Raw genomic sequence first — 16,677 nt, forward strand, 5'->3', positions numbered from 1 at the left:
GGGGGGGCGGGAGGGGAAGGAGGTTAATTCAGTGACACGCGACAACCTCTCCACCCCCCACCCCTCAATACTACCCTCTCTCTCTCTTTTTTTTCCCCTCTTCTCCCCTCCCCCACCCAACCCCGCCCTACCACACACAACCCATCCAGTACATATGGCAGCCACCCCTCACCCCCCTCCTCTCACCCCCTCCCCTCACCCCCCTCCCCTCACCTCCCTCCCCTCACCCTCTCCCCTCTCCCCTCCCTAATAAACAATAATGCATTTCCGGCCAGCTGGTTGTCGTCCTCAGCGGCCACGCACGACCACCTGAGCGAGCGCAACGGTCGTGCGCCAGGGTCGTACCGTCCTGCCAACAACACGGGTCGTACTGTCGTTTAGATATGCAATTTGAAGGGAAACACACTCTTACTCATACATCCCCACTTTAAAAGAAAAACACCCACTGAGTAAACTATTCCACTGACGAACACACATACACACTGCAATAACTGCAGTTGTTGATATAAATTGGTAAACAATTTCGCCATCTTGTCCAGATAATAAGTTTATGATACGCTCGTTGTCTGTCTTGGACAATTACATGTTTACCAAAATGGCGTCCTAGCTTCGTCTCTTCGATGTATATCAACTGACTGTTATATTTCTCTCTTGTGTCTCTCCTGATGGTGTGATTATGACACGAAAGCGCACTTGGGAACTTATCGTGTTTCATTTTCCCCCGTGGACTCATAGGAATATATATATATATATATATATATATATATATATATATATATATATATATATATATATATATATATAGGTCATTTGTCCCTACGGCGCATCATAACATCATCTATTTAGGTCAGTAACCCCTGCCGCGTCTCAACCCTCTTCTCCCCTCTCCTCCCCTCCCCTTCCTCTCCTCCCCTCTGTACATAAAGGAGGCAGCAATCTCCCCGTTCGTACAACACACAACACGGCGCACGGTCGCAGCCCTTTGAGAACCAGCGTGGCAAAAATAATGCAATACCGCTCCATCAAAAAGCCGTGGACTGATTGCAATATGGGAAGCCAAAGGCGGCGCCGGCCGGGAGGGAAACGGACGAAGGGTAAGTTTCGCGCGTCTTCCATCTTTTGTGGGGGTTTTTTGTTTGTTTTTTTGGTGCGGATTTATGTATACTTTTTTGGATTTTGTAGTTGTTGTTGTTTTTGTTGTTGTTTTTATGTGTTTGTTGCAGCTCACTGCAGGGAAGACGGGTTGATGGAGGCTGGGGGGGAGGGGGGAGATCTGTCACATTTTCTACGTCATAAAGTTTCGAGCCGAATAAAAAAAAAAAAAAATTGTACAATTAAGTTCATTTCATAAAATTTCTTTTTTTTTCGTTCCCCATTTTTTTTTTTTTTAGCGGGACTTAATTGTAACTTTGATAAACATTTGTCAGGCTCTTAATTTACCGTTTATTTTTTTCCGTTTTCTTTTTTTCTTCCGTTTTCGGAGATGCGATTAAGACTTATACACTCTCTCTCTCTCTCTCTCTCTCTCTCTCTCTCTCTCTCTCTCTCTCTCTCTCTCTCTCTATCTATCTATCTATCTATCTCTCTCTCTCTCTATGAGGTTAGTACACGCTGGGGTCAATGACAATGGTCGTGAGTAAAGACATGACTCAAACCCATCAAGTTAAAGATATTGAAAAGAAAAAAAAAGAACCATACAGTTAGTGAAATAGATAGATAGATAGATAGATAGATAGATAGATAGATAGATAGATAGACAGATATTTGGATTGAACTGGTATAGCACGTGTATTGGGGTCATTTCAGGTGATGCGGTATACATACACACGTTCAATACATATAACCGCTGGTAAATATGTAGTTTATATGTGTTATATGTGAGGCAGGGTAGCAATAACGGTGTACTGCGACCAGCATCCCTGACGTGGCTCATCCAATCAGCGAAACGACATCGTCATATTTTTGTTTTCCTCGTTTTCTTTGAACCTTTACCACGCTACTGTGACGTCTCCCGTGCGCATGCGTGTGGGTCTGTCATGGCTTCGCGTTTTTTGAAGTTGTTTTGGTCATTACTACTCCATTTCCTCCCAGTTTTCTGTATTCGAACTTATATTTAAATTATCTTTTCCTTATCCCCAGGGCTACTCAATATTACCTTACATTTGTCTACATTCTGTCACCCAGCTTCTACAGTTTCTCTCTGGGGGTCTGCCACCACAATTGTCGTCTGCAAACAGCACTTGGCACACCTCCCTACCCAAACCCCTTACCCCCAACTCCCCCCCAGCGTCCTGTAACCCCCCCACCCCTTGCTCTGACTTTCATTCATCTCCCTCTCCACCTCGTTCATAAACAGATTGTAAACAGCCATGGTGACAAGATGAAACAGACATGGTGACATCACAGACCCATGATGCAGACCCAATCCTCGCCTTTAACCACTCCCCCTCTTCCCTTCCTTCTCGCATCTCACTGTCTTACCACTCACCCTCCTTCTCGCGCCTCACTTTGTTACCAGTCCCCCTCTTCCCTTCCTTCTCGCGCCTCACTGTGTTAATCAACATATCATTTAACCTTTCAACCTCTCTATCAAGGCTACCCTATGCCACCTCCAGGTCTATCAATGCTACATAGAGTTCGCTCTCCTCAAACACCTGATCCACACATCCTCAACTACATCTGAAAACACTCCATCCCTCGTCTCCACTCTCATGCTCTGTACAAGCCCTCCACCCACCCCCATTCAACACTCAGCTGTACTTCTGTAAATTTAATTGGTCCTTGTACAAAGGACCAGATGTACAGATGTAACACACTTCTCAAATATATATATATATATATATATATATATATATATATATATATATATATATATATATATATATATATATATATTTTTTTCATACTATTCGCTATTTCCCGCGATAGCGAGGTAGCGTTAAGAACAGAGGACTGGGCCTTTGAGGGAATATCCTCACCTGGCCCTCTTCTCTGTTCCTTCTTTTGGAAAATTAAAAAAAAAAAAAAAAAACGAGAGGGGAGGATTTCCAGCCCCCCGCTCCCTTCCCTTTTAGTCGCCTTCTACGACACGCAGGGAATACGTGGGAAGTATTCTTTCTCCCCTATCCCCAGGGAATATATATATATATATATATATATATATATATATATATATATATATATATATATATATATATATATATATATATATATATATTGCCCCTCCATAGTCTCCCTACTTCACCTCCCGCCTCTGACAGCACTTATACTTTAATAATTCAAGACAGGGGGAAAAAAAAGTTTTGGAAAGGTCATAGCGATTCCGGGTCACGTGACTGAACACACACACACACACACACACACACACACACACACACACATTACCCCCAAAGGCCGCCCCTCCACCTCCCCAGGGGAAGAAGGGGGAGGAGGAGAGAGAAAGAGGTACAACACAAAGAAAACGTATCGTGTCATAATCTACCAAGAAATATATTCCACGTTACAGTGTTTAGCCTTCGAAAAGATGGAATATCCTTATTGTTCAGGTACACCTGGGAGAAACAGTTGCTGTGAAATGTGCGAAACTACATAATCATTTGACAGAAAACGAATCAGCGTCGTAATGTAAATCCTCCTCCGTTTTCTTTAAAATGATGACAACCGCTTCGAACGCTCTGATACTTCGAAACATTTTTTTTTTTTTTCGTTTTAAAATTTGCTTTTAGGCTTAACAAGCTTCCTTATCATCAAAACTTCATCTCATAACTGTTGTGATTCGTTGTGAATCATAAATCGCTCAGATGTGAACGCGACGAAGCTCATGCATGGCCAACGAAAACGTAAAAAAAAAAAAAAAAAATAAAGAATCGAATAATTCGCTGTGTCTTTCCCGCGCGCGCGACGCCATGTTGACGAAGCAACCGTTGAACCCAGACGAAGCAGGGCCATAACCAACCGCCACACACAACCACCACATCTCTACAACCACTCGGTTATAATACACGAACTCTACTTCCCTCATTAACAATTCAATCATCGTTAAAGGCTATGGTCTAATAACGGGCCACAACAGACCTGGCTATGGGCCACAACAGACCTGGCTATCATGTAGTTCTCGTCTCGATGCTTCGAACATAGTTTCGTGAGACTGTTCAGGTTCACGAATCACTGAACGTCAATAGGGGTCTAGATCCAGTTACTCATTTTTCGTACAGTGACGTTCGTGTGGTGTTCGTGGGACGGGCGTGTGGTGTTGAGACGCATCTTTCGTTGTCATACTCATCCTCACCACGTGAGTGTTCTTGTGAACAGTTCTGGTGTTCATTCGTGAATAATGTTCTCTTCACTTTTTGTTCTATTCTGTGATACAGTGAGAGCCCGAGTGGCACAGAAGGTTGAGATAGCCAATACATTGGAAGAGTTTCGTTCAAAAGTTATCGTAAGGAAAAATGATATATCGTTTGGCGTTATTAGTCGTTTAATTTCCTCTATAGTTAAGGCTGTCGAGCGTTTTAATGATGGTTAGCATTCATTGGTACGTGTGTAACCATCCTGCCAGATCTGATGGGTAATTACCAGTTTACTCGTTACCTATTTTACATTGTAATATTGTGGTATGTACTGTAGTTTTACCAGGAGACTGTGGCATGTATGTTAGACGTGAAGTGAATCTGTAGCTAAAGAAAACACCAAAAATATTGTCAATTAAAGTGTTTTGGGAAGAGTTGTACGAGTGTGAAAACATTTTTAAAACGCAAAAAAGCATAGAAAAATGTGTTGTCTGGAATATAGAGTAAAATTCCCCCATGTTCATAATCATTTTCATTTTTATTAGTCAATGAGAAACTGTCGTAATCCCTCGCCTATATATCATAAAACTCGGGTAAAAAGTAACTGACCTTTTATTTGAGATAATGGATTGTTTACGCTTGGTGTGTTGGTTCTTGCAGTTCTTCGTTACGAATTCATGGCACTTTCTCGAGGGGATAAAAACTGTCGCAGTTATGGAGGTCAGTTAATAAATAAATAAATACATATTCACAGCTCTAATCCGGGAGCAGCAAGTTGGCGACAACTCGATTCCATAGCGATTTTTGTTTTGATGACGAATGTGACGTAATTCCCTGGCCGTTGGCCGATGACGCAATGAAACGGTTCTTTTTTTTTTTTAGTTTTTTTTTTGGTTTGTTTACCTTGAGTTCAATTTTGTCATCAAGTGATGTAGATAGATTTTATATTTATCATTTTTTATTATTCGGTGCTGAATCCTTCGACGAATTTCGTAGATATTTATAATGGAAGAAATCATGTTTTGATCCCGCCCGGTCTCCAGTGACGCCGCCGCACTTTTAGGAATTACAGTCATTCGCTGGGAGACGGTTTAACCTTTTATTTTTCTTTTTTCTTGGCCTTTCGTTCAACATTTTCTGTATTGTATTAGAAGTTGTTATTGATCATGATCATTTTTAGGAATTTATCTTATCATCGAGTCAGTAAAGTTAAAGTATAGGTCCCCATTATATTGTTATAATTCCTTAAGGAATGGCGGGATATATTGGAACGAACAATCCAGGATCTATGGAATTTGACATAAATATCTTTTTCTTCGTTTATCTTTCCATATTATCTTATGAGGATAAATAAATCGATAGTGGGGAGGGTTATGAAGATAAGGGGAATATATGGGGTTAATTGTCCTTAACTAATGTAAATCAATTATGTAAATGAACAGAATTAATGAAAACTTCAGCTAACTTCCCCAACGGTGTTAGTACAGCTTCGTACTTCCAGATAATTTTAGAATACATTTTTTTAGATCAAATTCGGTTTTTATTAAGTTTGGTTTATAGGATAGGTTTGTCGAATTATATAGATTCAAGGATAGTTTTGTTATAGATTTCTTTAGATAGGTTTGTTAGAATATAGATTTCTAAGATAGTTTTGATATAGATTTTTAGGATAAGTTTGTTACTTTAGGTTTAGACGAGGATGGGTTGGGTTGAAATTGTTTTAGATGTCTTTGGATCAATTCTAACCTTCATGTCTATCGCAAACCTAACTTCGTTTGTGATTCCACCCCATCCCAACACCCCTGTTTCTAATTAGACGTAGAAAAGGGCGATTTCCCCCTCCTGTGGGGGTTGAGTGCCACGAATGCACGACTTTAATTTTTTTTTTCTTTTTTTTTTCCAAAGGAAGGAACAGAGAAGGGGGCCGGGTGAGGATGTTTCCTCAGAGGCCCAGTCCTCTGTTCTTAACGCTACCTCGCTGAGGCGGGAAATGGCGAATAGTATGAAAAGAAAGAATATATATATATATATATATATATATATATATATATATATATATATATATATATATATATATATATATATATATATATATATGTATGTATATATATATATATATACGTCCACACACGTATATTTGCGTGTGTGGACGTATGTATATACATGTGTATGGGGGGGGGGCCATTCCTTTCGTCTGTTTCCTTGCGCTACCTCGCAAACGCGGGAGACAGCGACAAAGTATAATAAAAATATAATAATATATGTATATATATATATATATATATATATATATATATATATATATATATATATATATGACCCTCATCCTCCATCCGCCGGCTCTTTCTCTCTCTCTCTCTCTCTCTCTCTCTCTCTCTCTCTCTCTCTCTCTCTCTCTCTCTCTCTCTCTCTCTCTCTCTCTCTCTCTCTCTCTCTCTCACACACACACACACACACACTAGGAGAGCTCGCAACACCCCCTCCTCCCTCGGGCAAGCTGTACAGTGTCGGCAAGATGTAATACGTGGGTGGCACAAGGGGGACGACAACCCCTTTCTTGCCCATTGAGACTTGGGTGTGTGTGTGTGGGGAGGGGGGTTCCCTCCCTTTATTTCGAAGTGGGGAAAAAAGGAAAGGAAAGAGATGTCCCTTTGTGGAAGGGTACAGTGTAAAAGGCCAGAGGGCGATGGTGGAGAGGTGTGTGTGTGTGTGTGTGTGTGTGTGTGTATGTGTGTGTGTGTGTGTGTGTGTGTGTGTGTGTGTGTGTAATTACCTATCTGTACTGTATGGGTAGGGTGGTGGGAGTTCTACACTGGTGTGGGTCGTCCCCGTTCCCCCCATTTCTTTCCCATTGTCTACCATCCCCCTTTCTTTCCCCATTTCTTGCCCATTGTCTACCATCCCCCTTTCTTTTCCCATTTCTTGCCCATTGTCTACCATCCCCCTTCCCCCATTTCTTGCCCATTGTTTACCGTCCCCCTTCCCCCATTTCTTGCCCATTGTTTACCGTCCCCCCTTCCCCCATTTCTTGCCCATGGTCTACCATCCCCGTTCCTTCCCCCCATTTCTTGCCCATTGTCTCCCATCATCCTAGTGTAGGTAGTGTGGTATGGTGGTGTGTGGTGGTGGAGCATTATTAACCATGTCCTCAGTCATTCTGGTCCAGTCATCATAAAAGCACTTCTTGACATCTTGGCTTAACATGTTATGTTCTCTGCTTGTTCTCTCCCTACATCTCTCCAAGAACATGTGTTCACACTGTTCACGTTATGTTATGTTATGTTCTCTGCTTGTTCTCTCCCTACATCTCTCCAAGAACATGTGTTCACACTGTCCACGTCATCAACCTGTTTTGATAACTTAAAGATTGTGATCAGGTCACCCCTCACTCTTCTTTCTTCTATGGTGGGTAATACAAAGCCTCTAGACTTTAGCTATCTCAATTCAGGTACCAATCTTTGTTGTCCTCCTCTGGACCTTCTCTATCAGCTCTTTGTGCTTCTTTAGCTGCGGTGGTGACCAAACTTGAGAAGCATATTCTAGTTTTGTTGTCCTCCTCTGGACCTTCTCTATCAGCTCTTTGTGCTTCTTTAGCTGCGGTGGTGACCAAACTTGAGAAGCATATTCTAGTTTTGGCCTTATGTAGGATATGAACGGAGTGCTAAATGTGTGTGTGTGTGTGTGTGTGTGTGTGTGTGTGTGTGTGTGTGTGTGTGTGTAATCCAAGCACATACAGATATTTCCAATTGGTTACACACCAAAATTCCAAACATCTGGACACCTGCCAACATAGTGGCAGTTCGAGAACTCTCCAAACTACCTACCTAACTGCCCCATTCACTACCATCCTCCATCACTTCCAACGTCAGTATCAAAACTTTGTGAAACATTGACCCACAACAGAATCAAACGAAACATCTCACTTTCAGCCCACACGAAACATGGCTTCAGTCCCATGTACACTACCAACCCCCCAACCCCCCTCCCCTCCAACCCCCCTTAGACGCTGACCTCACACACAATATATCGTAAACGTGTTCCGACAATCTACAGCGCCCCCTTCCCGCACAATACTAGTCGCAATAGACATCAGTAAAACATTAAACACTGTCTCCCCCCCCCACCACCCCACGACACAACTTCATGTAAAAGATACTTAACACCCTCTACAATAGTCACAGAAAACTAGTGGTTTGGCCAGTGGCATAGATAACGATCGTTCACAAGTGATTCACCTCTGAAATTCTTTGAAGTCTGCAATGGGAATTTCTCCCCAACCTTCTTCAGTCTCTTTCTACACGACCCCTCCCCCCTTTATTACTTCGTGCAGACCACAAAATGAAAGTCCTCTCAAATGAGCACAACTTCTTAACCACAACCCATTGACAACTTCACACATGCAGCAATACATTACACAATTGGAACAATGGTTCACACACACACACACACAACAGGAGACCTGCATCTCCAGAGAATTCCTCAGTCAGTCTTTTAACCCTAGACAGTCACCTTGAATGGACAATCACTCCCACTGAACCAAACACCACCCATCATAGATATCATATGAGACCCTCATGACATTCAACATACCATCAACATACAAGCAACACACACACAAACTACATGCACCTCAGAACACTAACTGGCACCAGATCTGCACGAGAAAAAGAGTCACCTCAGCAATTTTCTACCAAACACTTCATGCGCTCCACTCTAAACCACGCCTCACCAGTCTGGCCTTTCGTCCTCTCAAAAAGTAAGTGTAACAACACTACTCACTACACCGAATTGTGTGGTCAGAACAATAACCGGCTGCCTGTCAGTTCCAAACATTTAAAACCTTCTGAATGAAACAAAGATCTTTTTAGTACACTCCCACCTGACCATGCTTGCCACCCAGTTCTGTGTTACAGTACGAGACCCTCACCCACCCACCCCCCACCCTCCCCTACCCTAACTACATCTCTAACTACCCAACTACCTCCAAGTTGAAGCGAAAAGCATACCCCCCCCCTCCCTCCCTCACACTTCTATCACCTCTAGTTCCATATTGGTTAGTATGTCTGTGTGTACGTTCATGTATATGAAAGATAGAAGGCTGCTACTTGACGATAGAGAGTCATCTATCAAGGATAGAGAGTCGTCTATCAAGGATAGAGAGTCGTCTATTAAGGATAGAGTCGTCTATTAAGGATAGAGTCGTCTATTAAAGATAGAGACTCGTCTATTAAGGACACACACACACACACACACACACACACATACACACACACACACACACACACACACACGCACAGAATTGAAGGTAATGTATATGTGTGTGTGTGTGTGTGTGAGAGAGAGAGAGAGAGAGAGAGAGAGAGAGAGAGAGAGTTCCGTTAATCAATCTACTTAAACATATCTGTATGTGTATTTGATATGTATAAATCTAAGTATGACGATATACATATGTGTACTCATTCCTATGAGTCCACGGGGAAAATGAAACATAATAAGTTCCCAAGCGCACTTTCGTGTCATAATCACATCATCAGGGGAAACACAAGAGAGAAATATAACAGTCAGTTGATATACATCGAAGAGACGAAGCTAGGACGCCATTTGGTATATATGCCATTGTCCATGTTTACTAAATGGCGTCCTAGCTTCGTCTCTTCGATGTATATCAACTGACTGTTATATTTCTCTCTTGTGTCTCCCCTGATGATGTGATTATTACACGAAAGTGCACTTGGGAATTTATCGTGTTTCATTTTCCCCCGTAGACTCATAGGAATATCTTGATCACGCTCAAAATTGTGATCCTTTCCAATATGTGTACTCATATAACATCTACACATTCTGCTTCCCCGTAGGTCTTACTCATTATACAAGAAAATGTATACTTTCTATGTGAGATGCAATTCATGTATACATACATCCTGTGTATGTATACGTACCGGCTATAGTATTTCATGTATATATAAGTTCTGTATTATGTATCATCCCGGGACCATATTACCTTCAACAAAGGTAAAAGACATTATAATGAGAAAGGCGGGAACCGTATCTCTACACCATTAAAACACGTATAACTAAATACAAAAAAAAAAAATACAAAAAAAATAAACGAATTGAAAAAAAAATAGATATAAACTTCTCCCGTTTTCCTAAGAAAATCCGGAATCCGTCTATTTTGTATGCGAACCAAGACGCCCACTAGGCTCTACGGCCTGGACAAGTTCCCTTAAGAAAAGAAAAAAAAAATTCTTTAGCTAAAAAGACCAAAGGAGTTCCACAGAAAGTTGCTCTCGCGTCATCTACATAAAAGTTTAGATTTCCTGCTGATGTTCCTTACAATTTTGGCCTTTGTCGTCGTAGGACGAACAGCAGCATATATATATATATATATATATATATATATATATATATATATATATATATATATATATATATATACTCTAGCTTGAGCCGGGTACCCATTTTATCGACCAATCCTTCAGGGTGGATGAACAGCTGGGTTGACTGTGGACCGACTGCCCCTAAATAGGATTCGAACCTATGCCAGGCTCGACCCCTGGGCGGCCCTTGAATGCGTCACGGTCATGAACGCTAACCGTTACACTACATTTTTTTTTTTTTTCTGGCATTTGTCTTACCACATTAACTTTATCCTATAAGAATGTCAAATGGCCTCTGTCTCTTTGAGCCAAAACACAGCCCTTGGAAACCATTCCTCTTACCCACAAAATGTTAATTTCCCGCAAGAGTCGTATTTCTAACCATTTAACCTAATTTCAGATGTGAATAGTAATGGTAACATCCATTTAAAGTGGACATTCATTGAATTTCTCTGTCTTACAGACAAACGTGTGTCGGAGAAGTGACGTCACGTATGCGACTTCGCCTGCACGAACGACTACGCGAACGGATACGCGTGACGTCACGTATGTCAACAAAAGGAGATCGGAAGGTAGGCCCGCCATATTGCCGATAAGTATTTTTATCATTAATATCATTATTACATTATTATTATTATCACTTATTATTACTATTATTATTATCATCATTATCATTATTATTATTATTATTATTATTATTATTATTATTATTATTTGGTGATTTCAGTAATGTCGGTATACTCGTGAACAGTGTTATATAAGTATATTCGTGGCCAGTATTATATATGATCAATATACTTGTGACCAGAATTATATAAGACCAGTAGTATACATCAATATACTCCTCGTGACCAGTATAATAAGACCGGTATACCCGTGACTCTAATTATATTTGATCAGCTGAATTTCCTTGACAAAATATGAGAGACCAACCCAGTTTTCTTCGTCTGTCATTTCTCATGTTTACGTCTTTTTTTTTTCTCTTTTTCTTTTTTTCTTAAAAGAGACGAAACATTTTGGCGCGGCTGTTGGCTACGGTTGAGACAAAAGCCTTTACCTGGCGTCGAGAGAGAGAGAGAGAGAGAGAGAGAGAGAGAGAGAGAGAGAGAGAGAGAGAGAGAGAGAGAGAGAGAGAGAGAAATTTTTTTCCGTATTTCTCACTTTTTATTTCCTTACACAGAACTACAGCCATGTGTGTGTGCCATCCATCCCGGGGGGGGGTTAGAATTTAGGAAATGGAAATATATCTTCTTTTTTTTTTTTAAGAGAAAAAGAGGTAAACTATGTGAAGGACCCGCGGGAGGGGAGGAGTAATACTTCTCTTCCCAAGAACCACTTTGATCCCGCGCCACTATCTCTAAACCCCCTCCCCTCCCCTCCCCCTCCCATCCCGCCTCTTTCCTTTACGTTTCTTTCCCTTCCATTCCACCCTACCCCCCACCCCCTCCCCTTCCCCCCTCACGCTGCTGCTATCTCTCTCTCTCTCTCTCTCTCTCTCTCTCTCTCTCTCTCTCTCTGTCCCATCTTACGACCACCTCTCCCATTATACGCCACTATCTCAATCCTCTTACCCTTCTGTTCTCCTTTCCCACGCCACTAGTGACCCTCCCCTTCCACGTCACTCACCTCACCGCTATCATTATTTACCCTTCCTTCCCACGCTACTTACCTTAACTCCCAACGCCACTACCCTCCCCTCCCACGCCACTACTCTCCCACTTTCGTAATCTTCCCTCCCACGCCACTACCCTCCCCTCCCACGCCACTACTCTTCCACTTTCGTAACCTTCCCTCCGATGTTACATAACCTTCCCTTCCACACCACTACCCTCCCCTTTCACGGCGTTACCCCTCCCCTCCCGCCCCTTCCCAACCCACTACTCCCCTCTCCTCGCACGCCACTTCCCATTCCCCTCCCACGCCACAACGTTTCTATCCCACACCGCTACCCTCCCATCTCACGCCACTTACCCTCCCCTCCCACGCCACTACGTCTCCCCTCCTAAGCCACTACCCTCCCCCTCCCACACCACTAGAAAGGCCCAACAAGAAAGTATGAACTGTGGGTCAACAGAATGCTAAAAAGACTTAGAAGTTATGTAAGTGTCAAACCCCCATTGAACACATATACAAAAACCGTCTTTCGTATCAGGCCATATAATAATGAGTGGGGTATGATAATGAGAACTTAGACAAAATGAGACATAGAGAGCTAATGAGACAAAATGAGACATAGAGAGCTAATGAGACAAGATGAGACATAGAGAGCTAATGAGACAAGATGAGACATAGAGAGCTAATGAGACAAAATGAGACATAGAGAGCTAATGAGACAAAATGCGACATAGAGAGCTAATGAGACAAGATGAGACATAGAGAGCTAATGAGACAAAATGAGACATAGAGAGCTAATGAGACAAAATGAGACATAGAGAGCTAATGAGACAAAATGAGACATAGAAAGCTAATGATGAGATCTTCCATTTATACATATAAGAAGGAGACATTGCTGTGTGAACTTACCATTTTAAACAGATTGGAAATGAGGAAATTAGAGAGGTTATTTTTTCATATTCGCCACGTCCCGCGTTAGCGAGGTAGCGTTAAGAACAGAGGAGTGAGTCTTAGAGGGAATATCCTCACTTAGTCCCCTTCTCTGTTCTTTCTTTTGGAAAATTTAAAAAAAAAGAAAACGAGAGGGGAGGATTTCTAGCCCCCTCCCTCAGCTCCCTCCCCTTTTTAGTCGCCTTCTACGACACGCAGGGAATACGTGGGCAAGTATTCTTTCTCCCCTATCCCCAGGGATGAATTAGAGACATACAGACACATTTAAAAGTCTAAGTGATGGGATGGAAGACATGAAACACCAAGAGAGATTGAGAGAACTTAAATTATACTGTGTGAAAAGAAGAGAGAGAGAGATTAAAAGAAAAAGAAATTATGTATCAAACCTGAAATAATGTAATTAGGAAGATGGAGAAGTAATTAGAACAGGAGATAGTAATTAGGAGAATGTTTGTGTGCGATTATTCAATACTTTACAGAGGTGATTGAGAGACATGTATAGTGTGACTGTTGAACTATATATAAGATTAGACTTGTAGTTGATGTCAGTGCCAGATGAACTTCGAAGATATGGTTACGATAATGGTCGCTGGTAGGAGCAGTGGTAATGGTCGCTGGGAGGAGCAGCAGTAATGGTCGCTGGTAGGAGCAGCAGTAATGGTCGCTGGTTGGAGCAGCGGTAATGGTCGCTGGTAGGAGCAGCAGTAATGGTCGCTGGTAGGAGCAGCAGTAATGGTCGCTGGTAGGAGCAGCAGTAATGGTCGCTGGTAGGAGCAGCAGTAATGGTCGCTGGTTGGAGCAGCGGTAATGGTCGCTGGTAGGAGCAGCGGTAATGGTCGCTGGTAGGAGCAGCGGTAATGGTCGCTGGTAGGAGCAGCAGTAATGGTCGCTGGTAGGAGAATCAGTAATGGTCGCTGGTAGGAGCAGCGGTAATGGTCGCTGGTAGGAGCAGTGGTAATGGTCGCTGGTTGGATCGCCATGACCCAGCAAGCAAGATATGTGTGGTGAGCGCCACCCGCTAACCTTAGCATTCACGTTAAGTTTTGTCTTAAGTTACCCTCCCACGCCACTACTCCTTCCTATCCCACGCCACTACCCCTTCTTATCCCACGCCACTACTCCAACCTATCCCACGCCACTACTCCTTCCTATTCCACGCCACTACCACTTCCTATACCACGCCACTACCCCCTCTTATCCCACGCCACTACTCCTTCCTATCCCACGCCACTACTCCTTCCTATTCCACGCCACTACTCCTTCCTATTCCACGCCACTACCCCTTCCTATCCCACGCCACTACTCCTTCCTATCCCACGCCACTACCCCCTCTTATCCCACGCCACTACTCCTTATCCCACGCCACTACTCCTTCCTATTCCACGCCACTACCCCTTCCTATCCCACGCCATTACATCCTCCTACACCACTACCCCTTCCTTTCCCACGCCACTGCCCTCTCCCAGGACAGTACCCCTCTCTTCCCACGCCACTAACCTCACCTCCCACGTCGTGCCACTACTACAACCCCCCCCCCCCAAATCCCTTCGCCATTATCCCTCCCCTCCCAAGCCATTACCTCTCACTCCCACGCCCCTACCCTACCTCCCCCCCTCCCCCCTCCTACCCCCTACCCAACCTTCCCCCCCTCCCTTCCTCCCACGCCCCTACCCTCCCCCCCTCCCCCCTCCCACGCCCCTACCCTCCCCCACCCTCCCTTCCCTCGCCTCTTACCTTCCCACCACCACCTTCCCCACACACCCCTTACCTCCCCCCCCCCACACCACAACCCCCTCCACCCACTACCCACGCCTACCACCCCACCCCACACCCCCACCCACTACCCACGCCTACCACCCCACCCCACACCCCCACCCCCACCAGCACAACCCCACTACACGCATCTAACTGCAGTGGGGAGGGAGGGAGAGGAGCAGTTCGCCAACCACTGTGATGAAACCTCGATATCTCCAGTGGTCATATAACACAGGTGGCCACTGTGGTGACGGTGGCCCATGGCGGCATTACACAGTGGAAAAAATATAATTCATTAGTGATTATCTTAATTACCTTAACTACCACGGCTCTCGTGTCGTCACCATTAACCCCTACGTTATACAACTGGCAGTTAAGATAACCAGAGATAGCGAGAGATGAAGAAGAGATACAGTATCTTTATCTATGTATTGTGACTTCCCAGTGGTGTGTGGTATAGGCCATGTGACCACACACACACACACACACACACACACACACACACACACACATCCACATACACACATGCACGCACACATGCACTGAATTCACCACACGCCCTGGTGAGAGAGAGAGAGAGAGAGAGAGAGAGAGAGAGAGAGAGAGAGAGAGAGAGAGAGAGAGCGGGGTATATCATCCTTACATATTTAGAATATATACAAATCATGTATTACATTTCACTTCGTTCTAGTGTCAGCTTACCTCCCTGTCCCTACGTACGTGGGTGACGGGCGCGCGCGTGCGCGTCTCTCCATCTGTTGACGCGCGTCATAATCTTATGATTATTGATTGATCAGTATTAATCACTTCTCCCCCCACCCCCACACCCAACCCCACCCCCACATCACACCCTCAACCCCACACCCACATCACACCCCCAACCCCACACCCTACCCCCACACCCTACCCCACACCCAACCCCACACCCAACCCCACACCCTACCCCACCCCCACATCCCACCCTCAACCCCACACCCACCCCCACACCCAACCCCACACCCACACCCCACCCTCAACCCCACACCCTACCCCACACCCCACACTCCCTGGCTCTGCCACTCCCACCCCCCCTCCTCCTCTCTCCCCAACCACCACCATCACCTCCTCCCTCCCCCCCCCCGCCCTTACCCAAGGTTACCACCCACCACCACCCACCCACCCGCGTTACCCCCTGGCCTCCCCCTCCCCCTCAGTGGGTCAAAGCCCCCTCCCCCCCGCCCTCCACCTGACCCTCGACCATAGCGATGATGACACTTGAGTCAAGGTCGAGTGTACTCCAGACCATGTGGTCCAGACCGTGGGTGGCTGGAGGGTGTGGGTGGCTGGAGGGCGTAGTGGGTGGGTGGTAGGAGGGTGGTATGGGTGACTGGAGGGTGTGGGTGGCTGAAAGGTAGTGTGGGTGGCTGGAGGATGTGGTGGGTGGCAGGAGGGTGTGGTGGGTGGCTGAAGGGTATGGGTGGCTGGAGGATGTGGTGAGGGGCAGGAGGGTGTGGTGGGTGGCAGGAGGGTGTGGTGGGTGGCAGGAGGGTGTGGTGGGTGGCAGGAAGGTGTTGTGGGTGGCTGGAGGATGTGGTGGGTGGTAAGAGGGTGGTATGGGTGACTGGAGGGTGTGGTGGGTGGTTGAAAGGTAGTGTGGGTGGCAGGAGGGTGTGGTGGGTGGCAGGAAGGTGTTGTGGGTGGCTGGAGGA

At 44.6% G+C, this 16,677-nt stretch overlaps 1 long non-coding RNA gene across 1 annotated transcript in view; it reads left to right on the plus strand.

Annotated features, from left to right (window-relative positions):
* Nucleotides 1–4,184: 4,184 nt before the first annotated feature.
* Nucleotides 4,185–16,677, plus strand: part of LOC139749552 (uncharacterized) — a 62,559-nt gene continuing 50,066 nt past the window's right edge. Inside the window, exons 1-2 of the long non-coding RNA XR_011712990.1 lie at nucleotides 4,185–4,291; nucleotides 11,133–11,241. This is a non-coding gene — a long non-coding RNA (uncharacterized lncRNA). The remainder of the gene's footprint in view (nucleotides 4,292–11,132; nucleotides 11,242–16,677) is intronic.

The sequence above is a fragment of the Panulirus ornatus genome, chromosome 7 (genome assembly GCF_036320965.1).
Source record: "Panulirus ornatus isolate Po-2019 chromosome 7, ASM3632096v1, whole genome shotgun sequence".
NCBI lineage: Eukaryota > Metazoa > Arthropoda > Malacostraca > Decapoda > Palinuridae > Panulirus > Panulirus ornatus.